The 19,507-nt window shown below is 43.4% G+C and overlaps 1 protein-coding gene across 2 annotated transcripts in view; it reads left to right on the plus strand.

The window, feature by feature from the left end:
* The first annotated feature begins 293 nt into the window (after positions 1-293).
* LOC117546728 (beta-1,3-galactosyltransferase 1-like) overlaps positions 294-19,507 on the plus strand; it is a 73,195-nt gene continuing 53,981 nt past the window's right edge. Inside the window, exon 1 of one of the 2 annotated variants that reach the window (XM_034217075.1) lies at positions 294-390. The gene's annotated coding sequence lies outside the window, so the exon portion shown is untranslated. The remainder of the gene's footprint in view (positions 391-19,507) is intronic. The other variant, XM_034217076.1, reaches the window with a different exon arrangement.

The following is a 19,507-nucleotide window of genomic DNA, read 5'->3' on the forward strand; positions in this document are numbered from 1 at the left end:
TTTAAATAATGTTCAATCAGGTAAGGATGTTCCGAGCTAGAAACCAGTCAAATCAATCATCCAGCTCCCCTGCATCCCCCTGCTGCAATTTCACCGAGCCGTGGATTTATTTTCGCCCAGATGCCATCAGGTCATCCAGGCATGACGAGCGGTCGCTCCGTTGCCTGAAAGTCAATCTCGGTTAAACAAAGAAGCATCATGGTCCTCTCTCTCCCGGCCGGCTCTGATTGGCTGCCGTCCCTCCCAATCAGGCGGCCGCTGATTGGACGGCTGCTCTCCTCCCGCCGGCCGCAGACACACTGAGCAGAGGAGGGATCGGCACGGTACGGAGCGGACCTTTTCCCCGCAGCTGGGACAAGTTGGAACCACGGGACACGGAGAACAGCGCCGGTAAGTGTCGATAAATGCAGAAAAATGTGGCGTTAACGTTATTTGGAGGGCACTAGGCACGCGCCAGTCGCTCTCGCGCAACTTGACGGATGCTGTTTTCAGAAGTGAAATTAGCTCAAGTGTGCTGTTTTGTTTTATGAATGCTCTCTTCCCCCCTGTTAATGTGTCCTCACCGTTACTGTGGCTTGTTTAAAAAAGCTTTGACAGAAGTGCCTGTGCTAGCAGTTATGTTTTTAATTAGCTTTTGAAGGTTAACTTTACAATTTTGGACTCGAGCGTTGTGTGGAGCTGCTACCTGCAGTGTGAGGTGACACTGCTCAACAGCCTGGAATCCTAGACTTAATCTGCGTTTTCTAGTGCATGCCATCATTTAAATCCAAAGTTGGCTCCATTTATTGGCACATATCTGTGTGTGTGCGATAACAAGAGGCTGAGCCAGATAAGTACATGAGAGCATTGTGCATGTCATAATGCTGTGCACTTTATAGCCTAATATTAAGTATGATGATTTATCTGGCTGCTAATCCATGTCACTTAACACGAGCCAGTCAAATCCATCAGTTTCATTGCATAAAGGGCTGCGTGTCACCATGCTGAGTTTTATCACTCCATCACATTCTGCTGCTCTGTGAAAGGGGCCGTACAAATGGAGAGTGGGATACAGACTAACCCTCTGTGGCAGGCTGCTCAATGGGATTTTACATTGCAGTCGGGGGTCATGACAACAATTCACAGCGAGAACAGTACCTAAGCCTCGGAAAAAAATCCATTCCTTAAGATTTGTTTTGACAGTTAGCTTGAGACCTGAATGCCACAGATCTCTCCTTTCTCCAGATCTGATCGTCTTATTGGAATCACACTGCTCCCTGACGTGATCATCACATCAATACCCCTTCGCACTCTTTCTTGTCCGGGAGTAATTGCAGGCTCTTTTGTGAGCACCATGGCTTTCAACCTTACACCGCCGCCAAGGGTCGTTAATTCCTGCAGCCCTGCCAAATTCTCTCATTTAAGCCCGTGTGCTGGCGCATGACCAGATACTGATATTGTGGGGGAAGAAAAAAATGTCCATTTAATCTCAGAAATGTCCCAGAGTCATTCATCTGCTGTGACAGCACATATAGTTTGGAGGTCTAGTTTGGTGAAGTGAAGGTTGCTTGTATTCTTAGCTTAAAACCTTAATGTGTTTGATACAGCCGAATCTGGATAGAAGTCATTTGTTTTTACTAAAGCTCATGATTCAGTAGCTTTTCCAGAATCAAGGTTTGATCAGCTGATCAGTTCCCCATCACGCCACGGCTGTGTCTTTAAAACAAGGATAACGATTGTGGTCCAATAAGAGCCCCCTTTGGCGCCTCCTAAAATCAATGACTCTCACTGTTTTTGTTGGAGCAATCGAAGTCGTCAATCACTGAAACACTTATCACACTCCTTGTATTAATAAATCGGCTGTTTGCGAGTATTGTGTTGTGAACTGCAGCTTATTGACATCCCGTGAGAGGAAGCAAGCCCCCGGGCGTGCACCTAACGGGCTGCTTTGAACTCATTTGACCCCGTGTGGGGCGTCAATATGTGAAGGCATCCTTCCTGTCACAGTTATCGGGGGACCGTGACACATGGGATAGATTTTTCCAAATGTTCCACGTTAGATAAATGAATGCCATTCTCACTTGTGGTGCCGGATAGAAAATAGAAGATTCTTTTTGGCTGAAATGATGGTGGAGGAGCCCTCAGGCGTGACCAGAATCTGTTCATCACAGCATTCCTGTCCTGGAAGTGAGAGGAACTCGATGTATGGCGCTCCGAGATGAGATAAAGACTGTGTGACAGTGATGAATGACGTTTGTAAAATGGAAAAAAGTGTATTACAAACCAGCTTATTGACTCATTCCAAATTGCAATGCTCTCCTTGTCAACACAATTTAAAAGGAACATGTTGGGTTTGTTTGTTACGGTGAGCTGTGGCATTCTGGTGCCCGCGGGGAGCATTCGCTGTTTAGTCAGAATCTCATTTGGAAACTGCTGCTTTATTAAGACCTTTTAGTTTGTGTTGGATTGAGCTTTTGTTCCCTCCGTCTACACCATTTCTTTTCATTAGCGCTGCCATTCGTCATCAGGAATTAGTGTCAGCCACTCCAAGTCTTTTTTGCATCACCTTCCTTCAGGAGGAATCCATCATAAAATAGGAAGAGACTCCAATTTCTCCGCTGAGCAAGTGGCATGGCCTCAATCATAGATATCTGATTGTGGAGTAGCACACAGCATACCCACCTGGCCACATGCTATTGACATCAGGCTCTGCCGTCGTGGGAAATATCAGAAATAGGTGAAAGTAAACAAAATAACTACTTTTTGTGTGTCGATGGATGGCGACTTCCATATTCAAGGCTGAATTCTCTTGAGTACACGCCAGCATTTGAATACTGGTTGCATTACACTTAAGTGACACAATGGCAGTATGCTTGCTGAGGGAAATATCTATTTGTACGTATTTCACACCTGTGTGGTTAAAACTAGCCATGATAGTGTCTCTGGTTAGTACGGCTCATATGGCCGGTGTTAAAGCTGTTAGTCGTACCCCTGGTGTGGAGTGGTCTAAGTGGGGGGTGCAATCTGACCTCCAGCTGGTAAATGTGTGCGCTGAGGGCGGTGTCTGACCCTTTGTACTTCAGTGTATTTAGTCCATTAGATAGTGTGATCCCTGTTAGTCATAACATAGTCTGATAAAACTAATAATGCTTCTAAGTTATGGCACCATAAACTTTAATGTACCTATCAGATGCTATACAATGAATTTGACCTCTCCTAGATGGTCCGGTAGATGCAGGTTCTCCAAAGGTGTCCAACATCGAGATACACGTGAGTCTGTATAACCTAACTTCTCCTAACGTTTCTATTCCAAACAGTGCAGCGTTGAAACTTCAAGAGGCTTTTTTCTGATTATAACTTTCATAATTAACATTGTTTTAAACTGGAGAAACTTTGAGATGGCGGATGTGTATTTCACCGGCTGTGAAGTCACAATAACAATTCACCCTGCCAACCCAATTCTGCATGTTGGAAAAGCAACAAGAAAATAATCTGTTGGATGATGTCCACTTAATGAGCGCTGTGCACGCCAGTGTCTGTTCATTTACTCTTGGCCGGAGACAGGTCCCGACAGAGGGTTTCACGTTTGGCACCTGGACTTCTGTTAAGCTCCGAGGCTCATAATCCTCTGTCCAACATGTTATCTCACTAAGGAAACATATAGCTAGCTTCTTCTTCTTCTTCTTAGCTTGAATGAAACTAAACATGTGTTTGTAGTTCAACAGGGTTCAACAGAGTGGTGACTGATCACCTCACGGTTTGATTCATATCAACATGTCAACCAGATCAGCATTCAACAAGCTTTAGGGTTCAGTACGGATAGATTTAATGAGTGTGGGATCCAGAGCTGTGAAGAAGCTCATCCTGTAAGTCTGTACGGCTGACACTAATGTTATCTTAAGCAGCTTAAGAGCACACTGAGCTGCTAACAGTAGCATTAGAGGTCATCAGGCACTTTCTAAAACACTGTCAGACTCAACTTTCTAAGGAAGTACATCATTCTGTGATTCTATTGGTGTAGAAGTAAGATGAGTTTGTGATTTTGCTCGGTGCTAGGGTTGCAAGCGGCTACAAAGACTTTCCAAATGTTGTCAGATTGCCGAATCTTTGTTTTGTATCTTTAGAAAAACGGCTATTGGCGGAGAAGCGTGACAATTGCTGAGCTGTTGTTTCAGCACCATGGACAGCGGTTTTTGTTTTGTGCATGTGGGTAACTGTCCGTGGTGCTGAAGCTGAGCAGATCAAATCCAATATATTCAGGCTAACTTTTAGACTGATATTTATACAGAAATCTCATTATTATATTATGAATGAAATGGCACATTCAGCACCCAACTAAACAGCCCTGCTTCCATTCCATCTTTAAATTGGCTTTTAAATCAGAGTTCTGTCTAAAACCTAAGAGAATACATTTGATATGAAGCCGATGAAAGAGAACAACATTTTTGCTTTGGAAATAAACGATTTGCCAATTATCTTTATATTGATTGACTGATTATAATAATAGTAGTTACAGTTTGTTCTGGACACAATGTCCCTCTGGCATGATCCTTGCAATGGAAGCGTTGACCTCTTCCTGAAACGGGTCAAACCAGAACACCCTCTCCCTCAGGGGCTCAGTAAACTCTCATATGTTCACTTGGCCTTCTCTCCGTGAATAATTAATGACCAAATTGTTGAATGTAATCGCAACGCGGGGAAGCAATCCAAAGGAAGAGAGCACTGCCCGATTGCCTGTTTTCATGCAGAATGAATAGTTTCCGTGCAACAGCTCGTAATTGACCGTGCATTCGACTTTACGAGTGCCTGGCTACACTAATCACTGATAGGAGGAGGCTGTCACTTTTCTAAGGTCTTGAGCGTTGTGCTGCTGTGGCTGCAGGATTCCTCTCTGCTTCTCCCAGGGTGTTCACTGGGTTCACGTCGATGTGCTTTGACCTCTTCTGTTGCTCCAGGCTGGCTCCCTCTCTCTGTGGAGCGGCTTCAGACGGAGCTTCATCTGTGGAGCCCAGCTAGTTGTCATCAAGCGTGTGACTGCAGTACAAACTTCATGTGATCATTTTGTAATCTTGTTGGCCAGAGCTGAACCACGCGAGTGAGGCACAGATGATAGATTGAAATCCAGCAGCTGCAGCATACTGTGATCCTTTCAACGAATGGCACAACACAATAAATAGCCTGCTTGTCTGCCTCTCTATCCGGCTATATTTACGACAGTAAAAGCAAGACGGACTGCGCTCTGCCATCCATTTTCCTGCTTTTGTTTACGAAAATGACAAAGTGTAATTATCTGAAAATGCTCCGATGGTCTTCTCTTGTTTTACTGAAAACAAAAAACAGCAGGATGTTATGAGACTGACCCAAAATGACAGCCCTGTCCTCTTAGCTGGTGCCTTTTAGTTTGATGAGGTGTGCTACTTACTTCTGCTGCCAGGTAATGGACTGGTGCAGCGTGTTTATGTAGGCTAACCGACGTTAGCGTCGCAAAAAGCAATGGGATGTTTCCCTTCGATTCTGGAATGTTGCAATAAACAAGCTCTTCGACGAACACACGCAGGATACTCTCCACACGTTGACACCACTTTATGACGTCCCGACCGCTAAGCTAAAGGCAGCTAATGTTTGGCGTGATGGCGTTTAGGAGCTTCAATTAGACGCTTCCGACATTCACAAGTCGAGTAGCTGTTCACGATGTTGTTGTCTTGGTTACGTGCTGAATTGCATTTGAATTCCCTGTGTGCACATCTGTAAGAGTACTTGTTCTGACTGTAGTAGTATCGCAGAGCCGCTCCCTGTTATCTCCACCAGCTGTGGAGTTGGCTGCTGTTGCCTTCCCATTTCCACACGCCAGGCTCTGCTGCAAAAACATGGGATGAAGAAAAGATAGGAAGGAGGATTTGTCAGGGCTTAAAAAAAAGACAACTAGGTGTTGAGAAACTCATGAACACTGTCACATGATCTGCGTTTGTAAGTCCTGGTTGGTTGTTTGGCTCGTGTTGCGTAGAGACAAAGGAGACACCAAGGAAGCATCGAAGCTCCTTTCCTATCATCTAGAGAACCCCATCAGGAACCTCCCGAAGCAACCTTGTTTTATTATTTCCAAGTATGATTTCCCCCCCCCCTCCTCACTTAGATCCTTTCATGGACGGCCAACATTCCTCCATCCACACATTCATACCCAGCGGGGGCCCAGGAAGAGGAGTTAACGTCACGTTGGTTTCACTTCTTCGGCTAAACGAATGAAACGCGGAGCTCAGTCGCCACACGGGAAGATATTCACTCCTCAGACGCTGCTGCGGCGTGTAACAGTGTGTACTGCTCTGGGTGTAATTCAGTAGGTGATATTAATATCTTTCCGTGTGCGCGCTTCATTCCAATCAGCATCCAGCGAGCGCACGTCTCTCAGCGGACCCCACTAACCCACTTGATTAGTCGTGTGTTTGACTCCTAGGCCTCATTATAGCACTATTATATGTGCACAGGCATCGTACAGAACATCATTCATCTCACACAAACTACACGCAGTGATCAGGTATGGTTGGTGCACTTGTGTTTAAACATTATCCTCGGAGGCCTGGGTGTAGATTTGACATTCTTCTCTCAAACTTCTTTCCTCCAAATGGATGATTTGGCAGGTTTACTGAGGATCTCGCTCCACCTGATCCCAGTTGGTCTTGTTAACTGCCTGCAGAGGAAAAGCAGGTGGTTGCTATCAAACTGTTGAGAGGTGATCTTGATCTCATATGCCCCAGGTGACTGTACTCATACATTGTCACAGCTGCTTTTATTCTGCTCTACTATTCCTCAAGTTGAAATGACACTTTGCTTTCATGGAGCGTTTTGAAACTCAGAGCAGTGCTTCACTTGAATGGAACATGTCCTAGAAGTTAGTTTAGTCAATATTCAGCTGCTTCAAAGCCACTTCTCACTCTAAAGATTTTTTTTCTTCAGCTCTCAATATTGATTGCAAAAAAGGATGAATAACTTCCTGAAAAGTTAGAATAACTTGGAAAGGAAGCCAACAAGTCATTGGGTATTATATTATTTCTGCATGGTCACATTTTCCGTACGGCTGCAAATTGCCTTATTTAATCTGCCAATTATTTTTGATGCTCGCTCTACGATATCCGCCTTTACAGTAAAACAAGCCCAAAGAAAGGTTGTGAATGGCAGATAGGATGAGGGATGTGCTGGATATGGAGCTTAATACATCCAGGTATTTACCTTGGTGAAATAGTTTGGATGGAAGTATTGTAAATGTTGGCAGTAGAGGAAATGATATGTTTCATTTAGCGACCCCTATAAGCTCTGAATGCATTTCCACAGAGCCAGGAGTGTATCTGTGAGGTGTGCAATGTGTTCACAAAGACTTTCCTCTCATGGATTCCCTTCTCCTCGCTCGGGAACAGCTGTGAGGAAGCTTCAAAAGGTCACATAATGCTAAGTCAAACTTCCCGAATGATAACGGGAGAAGGTCTATATTCAGCATTCCATACGTCACCAGCTCTAGGTCAGAGTGTGAGTAAAGCGGCCATCATGCACTTGTTAGATACTACCAACAAAACAGTTTGCCTGTGCTCTCACAGCGGCGTCAAAATAAACAAATTCCTCCCCAAGAAGCCATGACGATACACGCGAAAAACCCACATGAGCTTTTCTTAGAATCATCTTTTCTCTGGAGCGTGTTTATTCTCAGGGTTCTTTTTTTTTTTGTAGGCGAGCAATGCACATTTATCTTTCTCTGAAAAAGCCTGGTGTGTATTGATTTGAATAGCGTTACGTTGCACCCCATTAGCCTCTGCGTGGTGACTTCAAACATGCTTTGCAGCACGAACGCTATGATGAGAAAATGATAAATGGCTCGGGCTCTAAAGAAGCTTTCATGTGCGTAGATTACCTCAGGAATGTCGTTTCTCGTTGCCTTCACAGAAGAATGTACCAGCGCCAGGCTGATGTGCACACTCTGTCCTCTAATATGTGAACCCATGCATTTTTCAAGATGAGGTTGATTACATTCTCTGGGTGATTTTTCATATTTAATCAGCTCCAGGCGCTTTGGGTTTTACTTACACTAGAGTGCCCATTAATATTCAGTGTGTCCACATTACACACATGCGTTTACTCAGTGTGTTTTGAACAGAATTCAAATATTAGCATTTGATGATATCACCCCCAAGTCTGTTTCGCGAAAGATTATTGTGTTGCCTCTGGTACGACTGTTGCATTTCCATCCGCCGTCATTAATTTGTATGCATATCTAGTCGGGGACTCATCTTCAAATAACACTGATTTAATCACAGTTTCATTCTGAAGGTTCCCCAGGAAAGTGCTGGGATGATAATGAAGATCATAATCGCACCTGATGGCAACAAAACAAGCATATTACAATGATGTGGAGCAGAAGCCAGAATGGAAAATGCTCTATCCGTTAATTAGCCTGATTTATGCAGAAACACACAAATAAGGGCATTTTCTTCCTGTGGAGATGGAGTGATTGGATGAGGTTGCGTGCTCAGCGGGTAATCTTGATATTTGGGCCATTTTTTCATCCATCCATCACTTTCAGCATCCTTATCAGCCTGAGGGAAAGCAGCGTTGGTTAGATAGTTTGCACCTTGGGAACTTTCCGGCACTATTTTCTGTTGGGAAAAGTCATTTGTCAGTTGTCAGTTATGTGTCCTAAATATGGCATTGCTGCTGTGTCATCCTTGCTCTATAGATGAGAGCAGCGCTCAGTCACTTCCTGGTGAAATGACAGCTCCACCCCCTTCCCGATGAAAGCAAAGAATCGGCGCGAAGTGGAAAAAATAGTGCCTGGTCAACAATTAATCTCAGCTACATTCTGATGCCAATTAGGTTAACGTAAATCCTCAAAGTAAACCGTTGTAATTGGCTCCTCAAAGAAAAAAAGCTTGTTATTGTTAATTTTCTTATCTGACAGGCGAAGTCCTCAGATTTTGTATTTACCACCAGTCAAAGGACATTAGATATTTCACCCAAAAAGGGGCGGGGCCATGATATCGAAGGGAAACTCCGGGATGGGTGCTCATGTTATGGAGAACACAAAACTCATACAAATAGACACGTTTAACAAAGAGAACGCCCATCACCCATATGCTGCTGCCATGACAGTCCTCCTTTGCACATTGACATATAAACAGCCCATGTGTAATGAAGCAGAGGGTAATAGGGCTGCTGTATGATGGCGGCTCTGACTCCCAGCTGCATTGAGATGTGTTTGATGTTCTGTGACGCCTAAACATGCCACAATAGTGCTGCAGGTTCAAAGCCATGCGCACAGCTTCATACTGCCAGATAGGACACATAACAAGGGTCTCATGGCAACAAGCGAACATTCTGTTCAACACTGATGATGGAACGCTTAGCTGCTATCATCAAATGAAGATGTGGCGACTAGGGCTGTCCTTTTAAATGTCAATTAATAACAGTTTGGCACACATTTGTGAACCGTTAGCATCTTGCAGTTTTAATTAAAAAAGGATGACAGAATCTACTATTTACAGCATGAACATTTGGTACAGACAAAGTATCTACAAGGTTTGTTGCTCCACTTTTTGTCTCATCAGGTAAAACTGTGAGCACATTCCATGTATTGGATTCCTAATTCAGTGTTTCCATGAGGACGGTGTGTAATGTCCACCTCCCATGATTTAGAGTTATCGCTCCCTTCCATCACGGCATCTCTGGAAGTATGTCCGCCATTTCCCGCGTATTCATCACCATTAGAAGAGCAATCGGTGGTGCTTGGGATCATGTATAGGAAGCATGCAGTGGTCAACATTCACCCATCCTTCCCCATCACCCCCCCATCACTTTATCGAGCGCTATGATCTATTGAGGGAGAAAGCAGGAGTGCTCCTCAGGAAAAGCAATAACTCTGTGCCTGAGGAGAAGGAAATCAGGAGGCAGGCGTGTCCTAGCAAGCCAGACACACACTCCCCCCCCCACCTCAGCCGTGTGTATGGACATACTGTACGTTTCTCATCTCCATCCTCCCCGCCCTCTTCATAGTGCTGTCATCTCACTCAAGTTATCACCAGCTGCTCCCCGTAGACGGCTTATTGCCTTTTCCACCCTCGTCTGTCCGCCTGGCTGAAAAGGCCTCCCAGGAAGAGATTAGCAATCCAATAACTGGCGGAGCATCCACCTCAGCAGCAGGTGCTCCCCGGAATGAATGCTGATGAGAACAGCCAGGACTCTATAATAACAGGTCGGCAGTATGTGCTAACAGCGCGTAGCCGAGCAGTCTCGACCTGCTGCTGATCCTCGCCTGTTGTTCAGCAGCTTTCCGTGCCACGTTATTCAGAGGAATTCTGCTCCACAGTTTTCTGAGCCGGCTGGGAATGCTCCGTTTTGGTGGACTATATTCCCAGCCCTAGTACTGAATCCAATGAATGTAGCATATATTTAAAGCACGTCAAGGGAAATCTGTCGTTAATTAAAATGTTAGGGAATATCTTTGTGTTTTGACACATACTGAAAACGTAAATGCACAATATGTCACAAAAGTAATATGCTAATGCTTGATAATGACTTTCCATTATAAAGTTAATTAATTAGGCGGAATCAAACAAATTGAATAGAAGACCCATGCCTGCAGTTGAATGAAATGTGTGTCTCAAATGAGAGACCTTTTGAATGTATACTAGATGTGATATTATCTAGGCTCCTTGAGGATGCTCTCTCAAATGATGATACATGATCCGTTTATAGACAATGAACTTCTATAATGCAGCATATTACCGTATAATAACTTAATGATAGACTTTGCAAGCTCTTGCGGGCCACATAAAGTTACACGGCAGGCTGGATTTGGTCAGCGGGCCTTGAGTTTGACACCTGAGCTTGGTTCTGACAATAAATCACTGACTTAACCCCATACATACCTTTCTGTTGTGGTTAGTCAGACCATCAACCCACTTTCAAACCCTATTTGTTTGTGGTGTTCCTCAGGGATCAGTACTTGGCCCAAACGTCTTCTCATCTTCAAGCTATTTCACTTCCTGTTTCAAAAGTGCTGATTTGGGCTATAAAGCTTTAAAAAAATTTAATTAATAAAAAAGGAGGGGGCTGAGCTCATGCGGGACCCGGCAGCTACTGTCTAAACTAAATGCTGCCGTGATGAAATGCCATATCATGGATTATCAAGGATTATCTCTGAAACAGTTTGGAGCTCAAAGGCTTTCTCTCTTGCCGGTTATACCACAAGGTGAGTTCCTTTTTATTTCCTGCTTCTTCACACACATGCTCTCCAGTACAGGTTAGCTCTGAGTGTTAGCGATGCTAATGTAAACACCGACCATATTACGTCCAAAACAGTCGGCATTGTTTCTGATAGCAACATTTCTGATAGGGCGTAAAGCCAGCCTACATTTCAGATATTACGTCATATCAGACAAAAATCTGGATCAGCTCCGTTGTAGCCCCGTTTTTAGAGATTTGGGTACGGAGGAAAAGAGAGAGGGTTTTATTTTCTAATGCTACGTGAGTTCCCCGACACACCGGGGACACATATTTAGGTATAAAAGACATCAAAAAGTGCATTTTGCATGATAGGTCCCCTTTAAGTCCAGACTCATACCTCACTCTTCACTTTGTAATGACTATTTCCACGTTCTAACCTTCAGCTCAACACCTTGGGATCCTCAGCTATGGAACTATCCACCTGAACCTGTGTTGAGTTTGTTTATGTTCTAAATAAAATGTCTTTGTGTGTCTAATATTATGCAAAAGCCGTTTTACGATCCCTTATTACTCTCACTTGTTCATTCTATTGACTTCTATTACACATAATTGTATGCTCCATATTTTTGAAGGTTCATTGTGGCTTGTTTATGCTCTTTTTTACCACGCTCTCTGGCTCAGTAGTTATCTTTCACCTGCGGTTTTATGGTGATGTAAAGACTTTTAACTGCCGCGTTTTGTTGCTCATTATAATAGCCCCATGGGTGTTCAGTAAAAACCCGTTTCACTGTGATCTTGTATTTTGAGGCTTGGTAAGACGCCAGGTAGTATACTGTGGACTTTAATATAAACTGAACAGTTAATCATGAGTAGAAAATGTGTTGAGGTCTTTTCTTCTTACAGAATATTCCTTCAATAAATCATTTATTTTCAAGGTAACTGAATAGGATAAGGTATTCGAGAACAATTATACGTTTGACTTGTTATTCATCTACACGAGCAAATCATTTAATATTTACACAGCAGTGTGCGCGTACAGTATCTGTGGCTCACAGCCCTGGCCACATGCTTCTGAGATCAATCCTCCAACAAAAGAAGTAGAAACACAAACTCAGCACAAAACAAACTGGGTGGGGGGGTCGTATTTTATTTTTATGGGGAGCACAAAAGGACTTAAATGCCCCATAGCGTAACTGCAAGTCATCTCCCTTGTCCATAAATCCCCTCTGGCTTCCTGCTGTGGTGGATTTACGCTCCGCTTGTGTTATCTGTAGTTTGTGTTTTCTTCCATTTCACGGGGTCTTCGTGGTGTTTCATGATAGAGAGTCAGTCCCTCGAGACCCACATAAGGTGGTAGGCTACTTAAGCGTTTTTATTTGTTACTGTTCTTAACGCTCAGCAGTCAGCCTGTCATTTGTATCACAGAAAATGCCATTGTCATACACTGATTGAGGGTCAACAGGGATTATTTGTAGGACAGATGTTCAAAAATATCACTTTTTTTCAAAATAAGATTGACTTCACACTGAATTGAAGTCGTCCTTATCTTCTTCACAGCTTTCAACTCTGTCACCTGTCGCAAGCTTCACAGAAAGCTGCAAGCTGAGAGTTTGTGTTTTTCAAGAATCCTTCGGAGAATTTATTTTTGATATCTGTTTGCAGTCGTAGCTAGAGGCTTTGAGAGATAAAAAGGCCTTCTTTGCTCTACTGTTGGATGTTTGCCATCGACTGTGAGGGAAAGGGCTTACAGACTGGTGAGTGGTGCTCAGGTGCAATATAGGATGCTCACTAATTGAGAGGAGTACATGAGCCCAGGAGGGACAGGTGCACAGAGGGGTTAGCCGAGGTCCACAGCACACGAACAGAATCCTCCCCTCCACTGTTCCCCTGTAATTGCGGTTAGCCTAATCTGTCCCCCGGCTTCCTGTCTGAGGAAAAGAAGCCGAGCCCTGAGCAGTCATCTGGCATGATGCTCCGACGAGATAGTTACGTCTTCCTGGCAGTCAGCAGACGAGGAACAAACGGAAGCTGGGAGATTAATGTGGAAAAATGAAAAGGGACGGATTGGTCAGGGGAGCAAAGACGGATGCCAGGTTTCAGACGTTGGAGTCCAGAGGTGACTCGCGCTCCAGCAGATGATAGGCCGATGCCATAATGACATAGGCCGCTGACGAGTAGCGCGACATGAATTGTGACAGGGATTTTCTCCTCCTTCACAGGCAGCCATTGTAAGCCTGTCTTCTTAACAAGGAGAATACATCCTAGAAGAGCTCTGTCCTTTTAACATGGATAACTAGCTCTTGAAGCTATACATCATTGTGTTTTTTTTTATGGAAGACAGATTTTACAGCTGCTCAGTGGAATTGATTGACTGCCATTTCATCTTTCCATATCTACATCTAAATGAGTTTTATTTGACTGTAGATAGAAGGCTGTCAAATATTGTCATTGTCTGTATAAACCGCCTTGGATGTCATAACTTTGCCAACTAAGTTATGGTTCAGTCTATTATTAATGAGCGATCTCTCTGCTGATGACAACTTTCTCCCTTTTTAAAGCTGAGGTTGTGCCGCGTTATTAGAATGGCGTGTCGACTTGAGGAACAGAAATGGAACGTTTTAAAAATGTAGGCCAGGATCCTGCGCCACCTGTGGGGCTTCTCAAGGTTCCATTATTGCCCTCGACTTCTTTGTGTGTATATCATCGATCCGGTGGCTATAGGCCAGATTTCTGTCATTTATCAAAGCACAAACTCTCCTTTTGTTCTTAGATCCTTCCTAGATATGAGCACATGTCCCCCCCCGTGGTGAGCTGGTTAAAGATGGTGTTCAGGATGGATTTAAAAATGTTATTGCTTGTTTTTAAATCACTGCCCTTTCTTACATTATCGACCTTCTCTCCACTTACATCCCGGCTTGTACTTTCAAATCTCTAGAGCAGCTGTTCCTGTCTGCCCGGGGCATTACACTGAGAATAGGCTTTTCAAAAGGTCCCATTTGAAACATTTTACTTGCATTTAATGTATTTGTCTTTGAATTATCTCTGATGTATTCTCTTGACTGCATTGAACTTATTATAATTCTTTTTTGTCTGTTTATTATTATTCTTTTCTCACAGTTTTCACCCAGGCTAGTGAAAATACCGCTTTATATTTCATTGGACTTATACTGAATCAAATGTAAATGTCATGTGACATTTGACTGTTTACTGAGCATATGCAAGTGTTACTTTTCAGTCCAATCAATATACTTAGTGCAACCACAACAGTCTGATGTTTCCATGAACCCTACGGCATGTTTTAAATGTCTCTAATACGTTAGATATTGCCTTTATTCCAGGATAGGATAATAGGCTTTCTGACTAAAATGTACATTTGCATCCAAGTCTGAATCACAGACTTATTATCAACAACCCCAGCTTGTAACTCTTTGTATCATGACCGAAGCTTTTCAGCAGAGAGCCATCCCTCTGCGTGCTTCTGGATTATAGATCGGCCCTTTTAATAATCAATGACGAAACAGATTAGTGGCATAATCTCCAGTCTATGCTTTTATAATACTCTTTACACTGTAACTCTCAGAAGCAATAAAAAGCGCGGCTTAATGCGGCGGCAGCTAGTGTCTGTCACCATATTGGTTTCTGTCTGACAGCATTGTTAAGTTCATCTCTAACCCCTCTGTGTTGGAAACGCTCCCTTTAAAGATTTCATTTGAGGTTATTTTTGAAGCGGCATTTTCAGGAGAATTTGACATTTTGATCAAATGGATAGAAAAGATTATGTGACAGTCGGGTTCTTAAATAAGTCTGACATTAGGCTGAGCAACATCATTTGTTACCTCTTGTAATTCAACGTGTCTGTACAAGTTTTGTCAGGCAAGAGGTCACCGTGTGTTATAATCACGCCGACGCCCATTTACATTTCTCCGTGTTTCTGAAGTGAGACACTGGCATGCAAACGCCATTACTCTCCCTGGCTGGTTCCCAACACTGGGCTAATAGAGGTGAGCCGACAACAGGCCCCACGGAGACGAGCCGCGCACCGTGGGCAACACGTGTAACGTCATTATGAGAAACGGACAGCAATCAAGCGCGCACATAAATCTTACAAGTGCACACTGTGTGACATCACGGTTTATATTCAGTAAATTGGTGGGAACGGCTCTCGGTGTGAGAGAGGGATTGGCAGCCAGGATTTAGAGGCTGAGGCTCAGAGAATAAATCTTCTTTGGGGGAAGGATGTCGAAGCCTGTTGGGAAAGCTAGCTTGACACAGCCGTGCCCTCCGTGGTTTATTCAAACTGAGGCTTCAGAGATAAAGGTATTCTTTTGCCACGAAGACAAAGAAATCACAACAATTCCATCTTGTTGTCAACAGTTTCCTGCTTTGGTTACATGTTTCAATTGTTCTCACGAAGCAACCATGGTTTGATAATGATTTATCCCTGGGAGTGAGAGAATGATCCTGGTTATAGCTTATATCCAGCGTGTTACCGTGAGCATAACACAGCTTCTCTTTCACTTGGACTCATGTTGAGAGCAGTGATGTAAGTTTGAAAATGCAATAGCAGCATGTGATTATTTCGCCCACGTATAAGTGAGGCTCGCTGCTATCAGCCATGATAGCCTGTTGTGCTTGCTAGTCCCAGCTCTATTGATATGTGTATCAATAGAGCTGGGACTAGCAAGCACAACAGGCTATCATGCCTTGTATGTTGTTTCAAGGTCTAAAAAGTCCATCCAAGATTCCTGGATCAAAGGCGATGTCTTTGGATGGTTTGTTTAGTCAGATATCACTTTAATACAATATGAAGTTGAGAAAAGCAGGAGGTCTATTTTAAAGGCTGAAAAATAACGTTCCGTTGGGGATTATTTTTGTATTGATGGACAAATCTTAAAGTGAAATAGTTTCATTGTGCAGTTTCCATATCCTCCTTCACTGTACAGTTGGGAGTCTGGTCTTTCTCTGAGTAAAGTCCCTGCTCAGACTGAGGTGGATTCATTGACTTTCAAGGCATTATCTGCGTTTCAGTCCCTAATAGGCTAAATGACAAACGCTGGAGTGTGTGAGCATTTCATTAGTTTTGGAGGACTCGGCCTACTAGTTTGATTTGTTGCCCGTTTGACCGTGGTGTTCTGAGGTTAACGGAGCACACAGGCCGCCGCTCAGGGGATAGCATGTTTGTTCTTCTCTGTTCTGTAAGAGCAGCTCAAACCCTGTTGTGTCACAAGCTTTTTGCAAAACCCTCTCTGCAGCTTGGAAATCATGGAATATAAAACTAATCTTGTCGCCTGCTTTATTAGTCCTGAAGAAGAAGAACGACTGCATGTCTAGACCTCCACTCGCACGCGCAATTAGATCTCACACATGCAAAAAATAACACAATCATGCTCCACATGGGCGTCTGGAATTAAATCAATTTCTGCTAATTTAATGAAACCCAAGTGTCCTCGCAACCCTCAACGCAATTAGAAACTAAAAAGTGAACAGAAGGGGGGGAATTATCAAAAGAACAGTTGGGTGTAAGTGGAAATGACAGAAAGCCCTTATTCCTCGCTCCCCTTTGAAGAGTGAATGTCAATGGAACTTTGTTGGCAAAGGTTAACACGGTCATTAGTATTCAGCCCGCAGAACGTCTCATTTATCCTCAAAGTGGTGCCGTTCATTTCCATATTTAGGGTGAAGGCGGCGGAGAGATTTCCATCGCAGAATGTCTTTGGGAACAACGGCGTGACTAATGCAGACACGAGTCTCTGTCTTTGACTCACAGGTCAGGGACTAACACTGACCTGTCACTCCCAACCTGAAACACCATCCATAGCATTTGAATAAAACCTAGTACCAAGACATCCAAGTGGAGTCTATTCAGACGTCTGTGGCCTCGAAGACACACTGGCTCTTCACTCTTCCGTCTCCCGAGGTAAACAACAACACTTGTCAGCCTGATGCTTTTCTCAGCTTTGGAAAAAATGCAAATGAATTCTGTGGCGCCTACGACTCTCCTGCTGATTAATGGCTAGAGGTGGAGGACCCATGTTGCGGCTTTGATGAGGCATTTTGTACAGTTGGGCGAGAAAACAATGGCAGTTCATTTTATTGCGATGTCGGCTCCTGGGATACATCAGCACTGCTGCTACACGGCACAGTGAGGAGTTAAGCCCATTAATAAAGCCTGAGAGCCAGGGAGGGGCGGGCTCTCTCTAATGGCCCCGGTGCTGCTTGTGGAGCCATTTAGATGCAGAGTGAGGGTCTTATTGTGTTCAGTTATGACTGTTGCTTTCCATTCCTCCCTCTCGCTGTGCCCATGATCATTTAGCTGTTTTGTTCCAAACATCACATTTTCTACAAAGCTCCCGTGTTGCAATTCCAACAGTATTGGCAGACTGCTTGGCTGTCGTCAATAACAGAGAGTTATCAATAAAACACAATTATGAGGATTCCAGCATCCATTTTGCTCGATGGGCCTTTTGCCTGAGGACAAGCCGTCATCAAAGTGAGTGATTTGACTGTGAAATGCACTCTCACACACTCTCTACTGATGCAGGCTGTCCCAATGGCTTCTCGGGTGTTCTTCTTTCGGCAACATTTGGTAGTTTCAGCGTCTGTGAATATTTTCAAATGTTCTTATTCTTTCAAGATAGTAAAGTGAGTTTCATTAGTTTCCTGCGCGGGTATAATGACCGAGGGTATGCTGTATAGATTGTAAAGTCCCCAGAGACAAATGTTTATTTAGTGATATTACTGTAGGTACAAATTAAATAACATTTGATTGATTCATTGACGTTTTTTTTTATTTAGCTGATGCCTTTATCCAAAGCGACTTACAATAAGTGCAATCAACCATGAGCATATCAACTCAGAAAAGCCAAAATCCTGCATTCAGCTTATAGCAAAGTGTATTGTTGTGAGTATATGTATAGTAATAAGAGTGAGAACCACTGATTGTGACCCTCTGTGTTTTTATGTAATCATCTGCTCCGGCTGACATTCATCAGCTGTTTCCTGCAATCCCTCACCTGTCTGTGTCCATTCAGCTCAGTTTTACATTCACCGTCATTACTGTCATCATCACTTAGTTTCTTAATGAGAGCAATGGGAGACTTGGCGTACCTCTCTGATCCAGACTCATTTTTCTGAGCTGCTGCTTCACCGAGGCAGGGTGGTGAATTAACTACAGCAGCATTAGCGGCTATTGCGGAGCCAGGAGTTCAGACTTAAGGTGCCGATTTTCTCTTTAATACGTCTCTGCGGACCGGAGGGATGGCAATTTGCAAATGAGCTAGAAGCAAGGGGTAATTAGGGGTAGTCTGGTATAGAAAGGCTCAAAACGGTTCGATATTTAGCCAAATATTGGACCTGACCCGTGTGCCAAACCTCACCACTGGTTTTACCTGTTGCCAAGCCTTTTTTAATGCCTTACATCAATGCATGAAAGACATTCTTAGTAAACAAAAACCACGCCGGCAGCCATAGTTTGGCCGTAAATTGAGACTCTAAAGGCTCCGTTAATTAATTCAAACACAAATATCACATTAATCACGTTGTCATGTTTCTTATTATGTATTTAGTTCTGTGACCTAGTCGGCTCTGGTTTAATAATGAAGGCTTATTTTTTGATGCCAGTGTCATTATGAAAAATGTAGGTTGCTGAGGTCCTGCTGGTTTGCATACAATCTGATTGAACTCCACTCTATTGGTCGTAACAGTGCCAGATAACTAGCGTCTGTAGTAAGATGAATATTGAGCATTTAAGTGGTGATTATGAAGAGTAATATTTAATTTTGAAGCCTTTCTTGCCTGCAGGTGTTTTGATTAAATCTTGTATTTATAAGATATGTTACTATCTTCTGAATATATTCATTAACCCATAGTGTGTATATTTCTTAAATCCACATTCAGCGACGGGTTAAGATGCTAATGTTCATGTTTAAAAATACGGCAGTGCATAAGCATGAAGGGTTGTGCCAGGGCTGTCCTCAGTGTTAGTGCAGGATGTATAGGAAGCATTACCACAGCTGTACAGTAGAGTTTACCTGATTTACCACATGTGGTTTTCTATGTGTGGGCTTCAAGCCAAAAAAACAAGCCCTGAGAAAAGGTGTCACAGCTGCACATAGGTTAGCACCTAAAAACCTGTCAAACGGCACTTTGTGTCTTCCCTAACATTGGAACGTATTCAAACACGTCCCACAGACAGGACTGTCATTTTTTTAAAAGGTGATCACAATAATGCCAGATCATCCAGCACCTCCGTCCTTCACTCCCGCCACCACATAACCTGAATACATCCTGAAGGCATTGTTTTGTTGTTTTCATTTCCAAACCA

Source organism: Gymnodraco acuticeps, unplaced genomic scaffold, assembly GCF_902827175.1.
Source record: "Gymnodraco acuticeps unplaced genomic scaffold, fGymAcu1.1, whole genome shotgun sequence".
In the NCBI taxonomy this organism is placed as follows: domain Eukaryota; kingdom Metazoa; phylum Chordata; class Actinopteri; order Perciformes; family Bathydraconidae; genus Gymnodraco; species Gymnodraco acuticeps.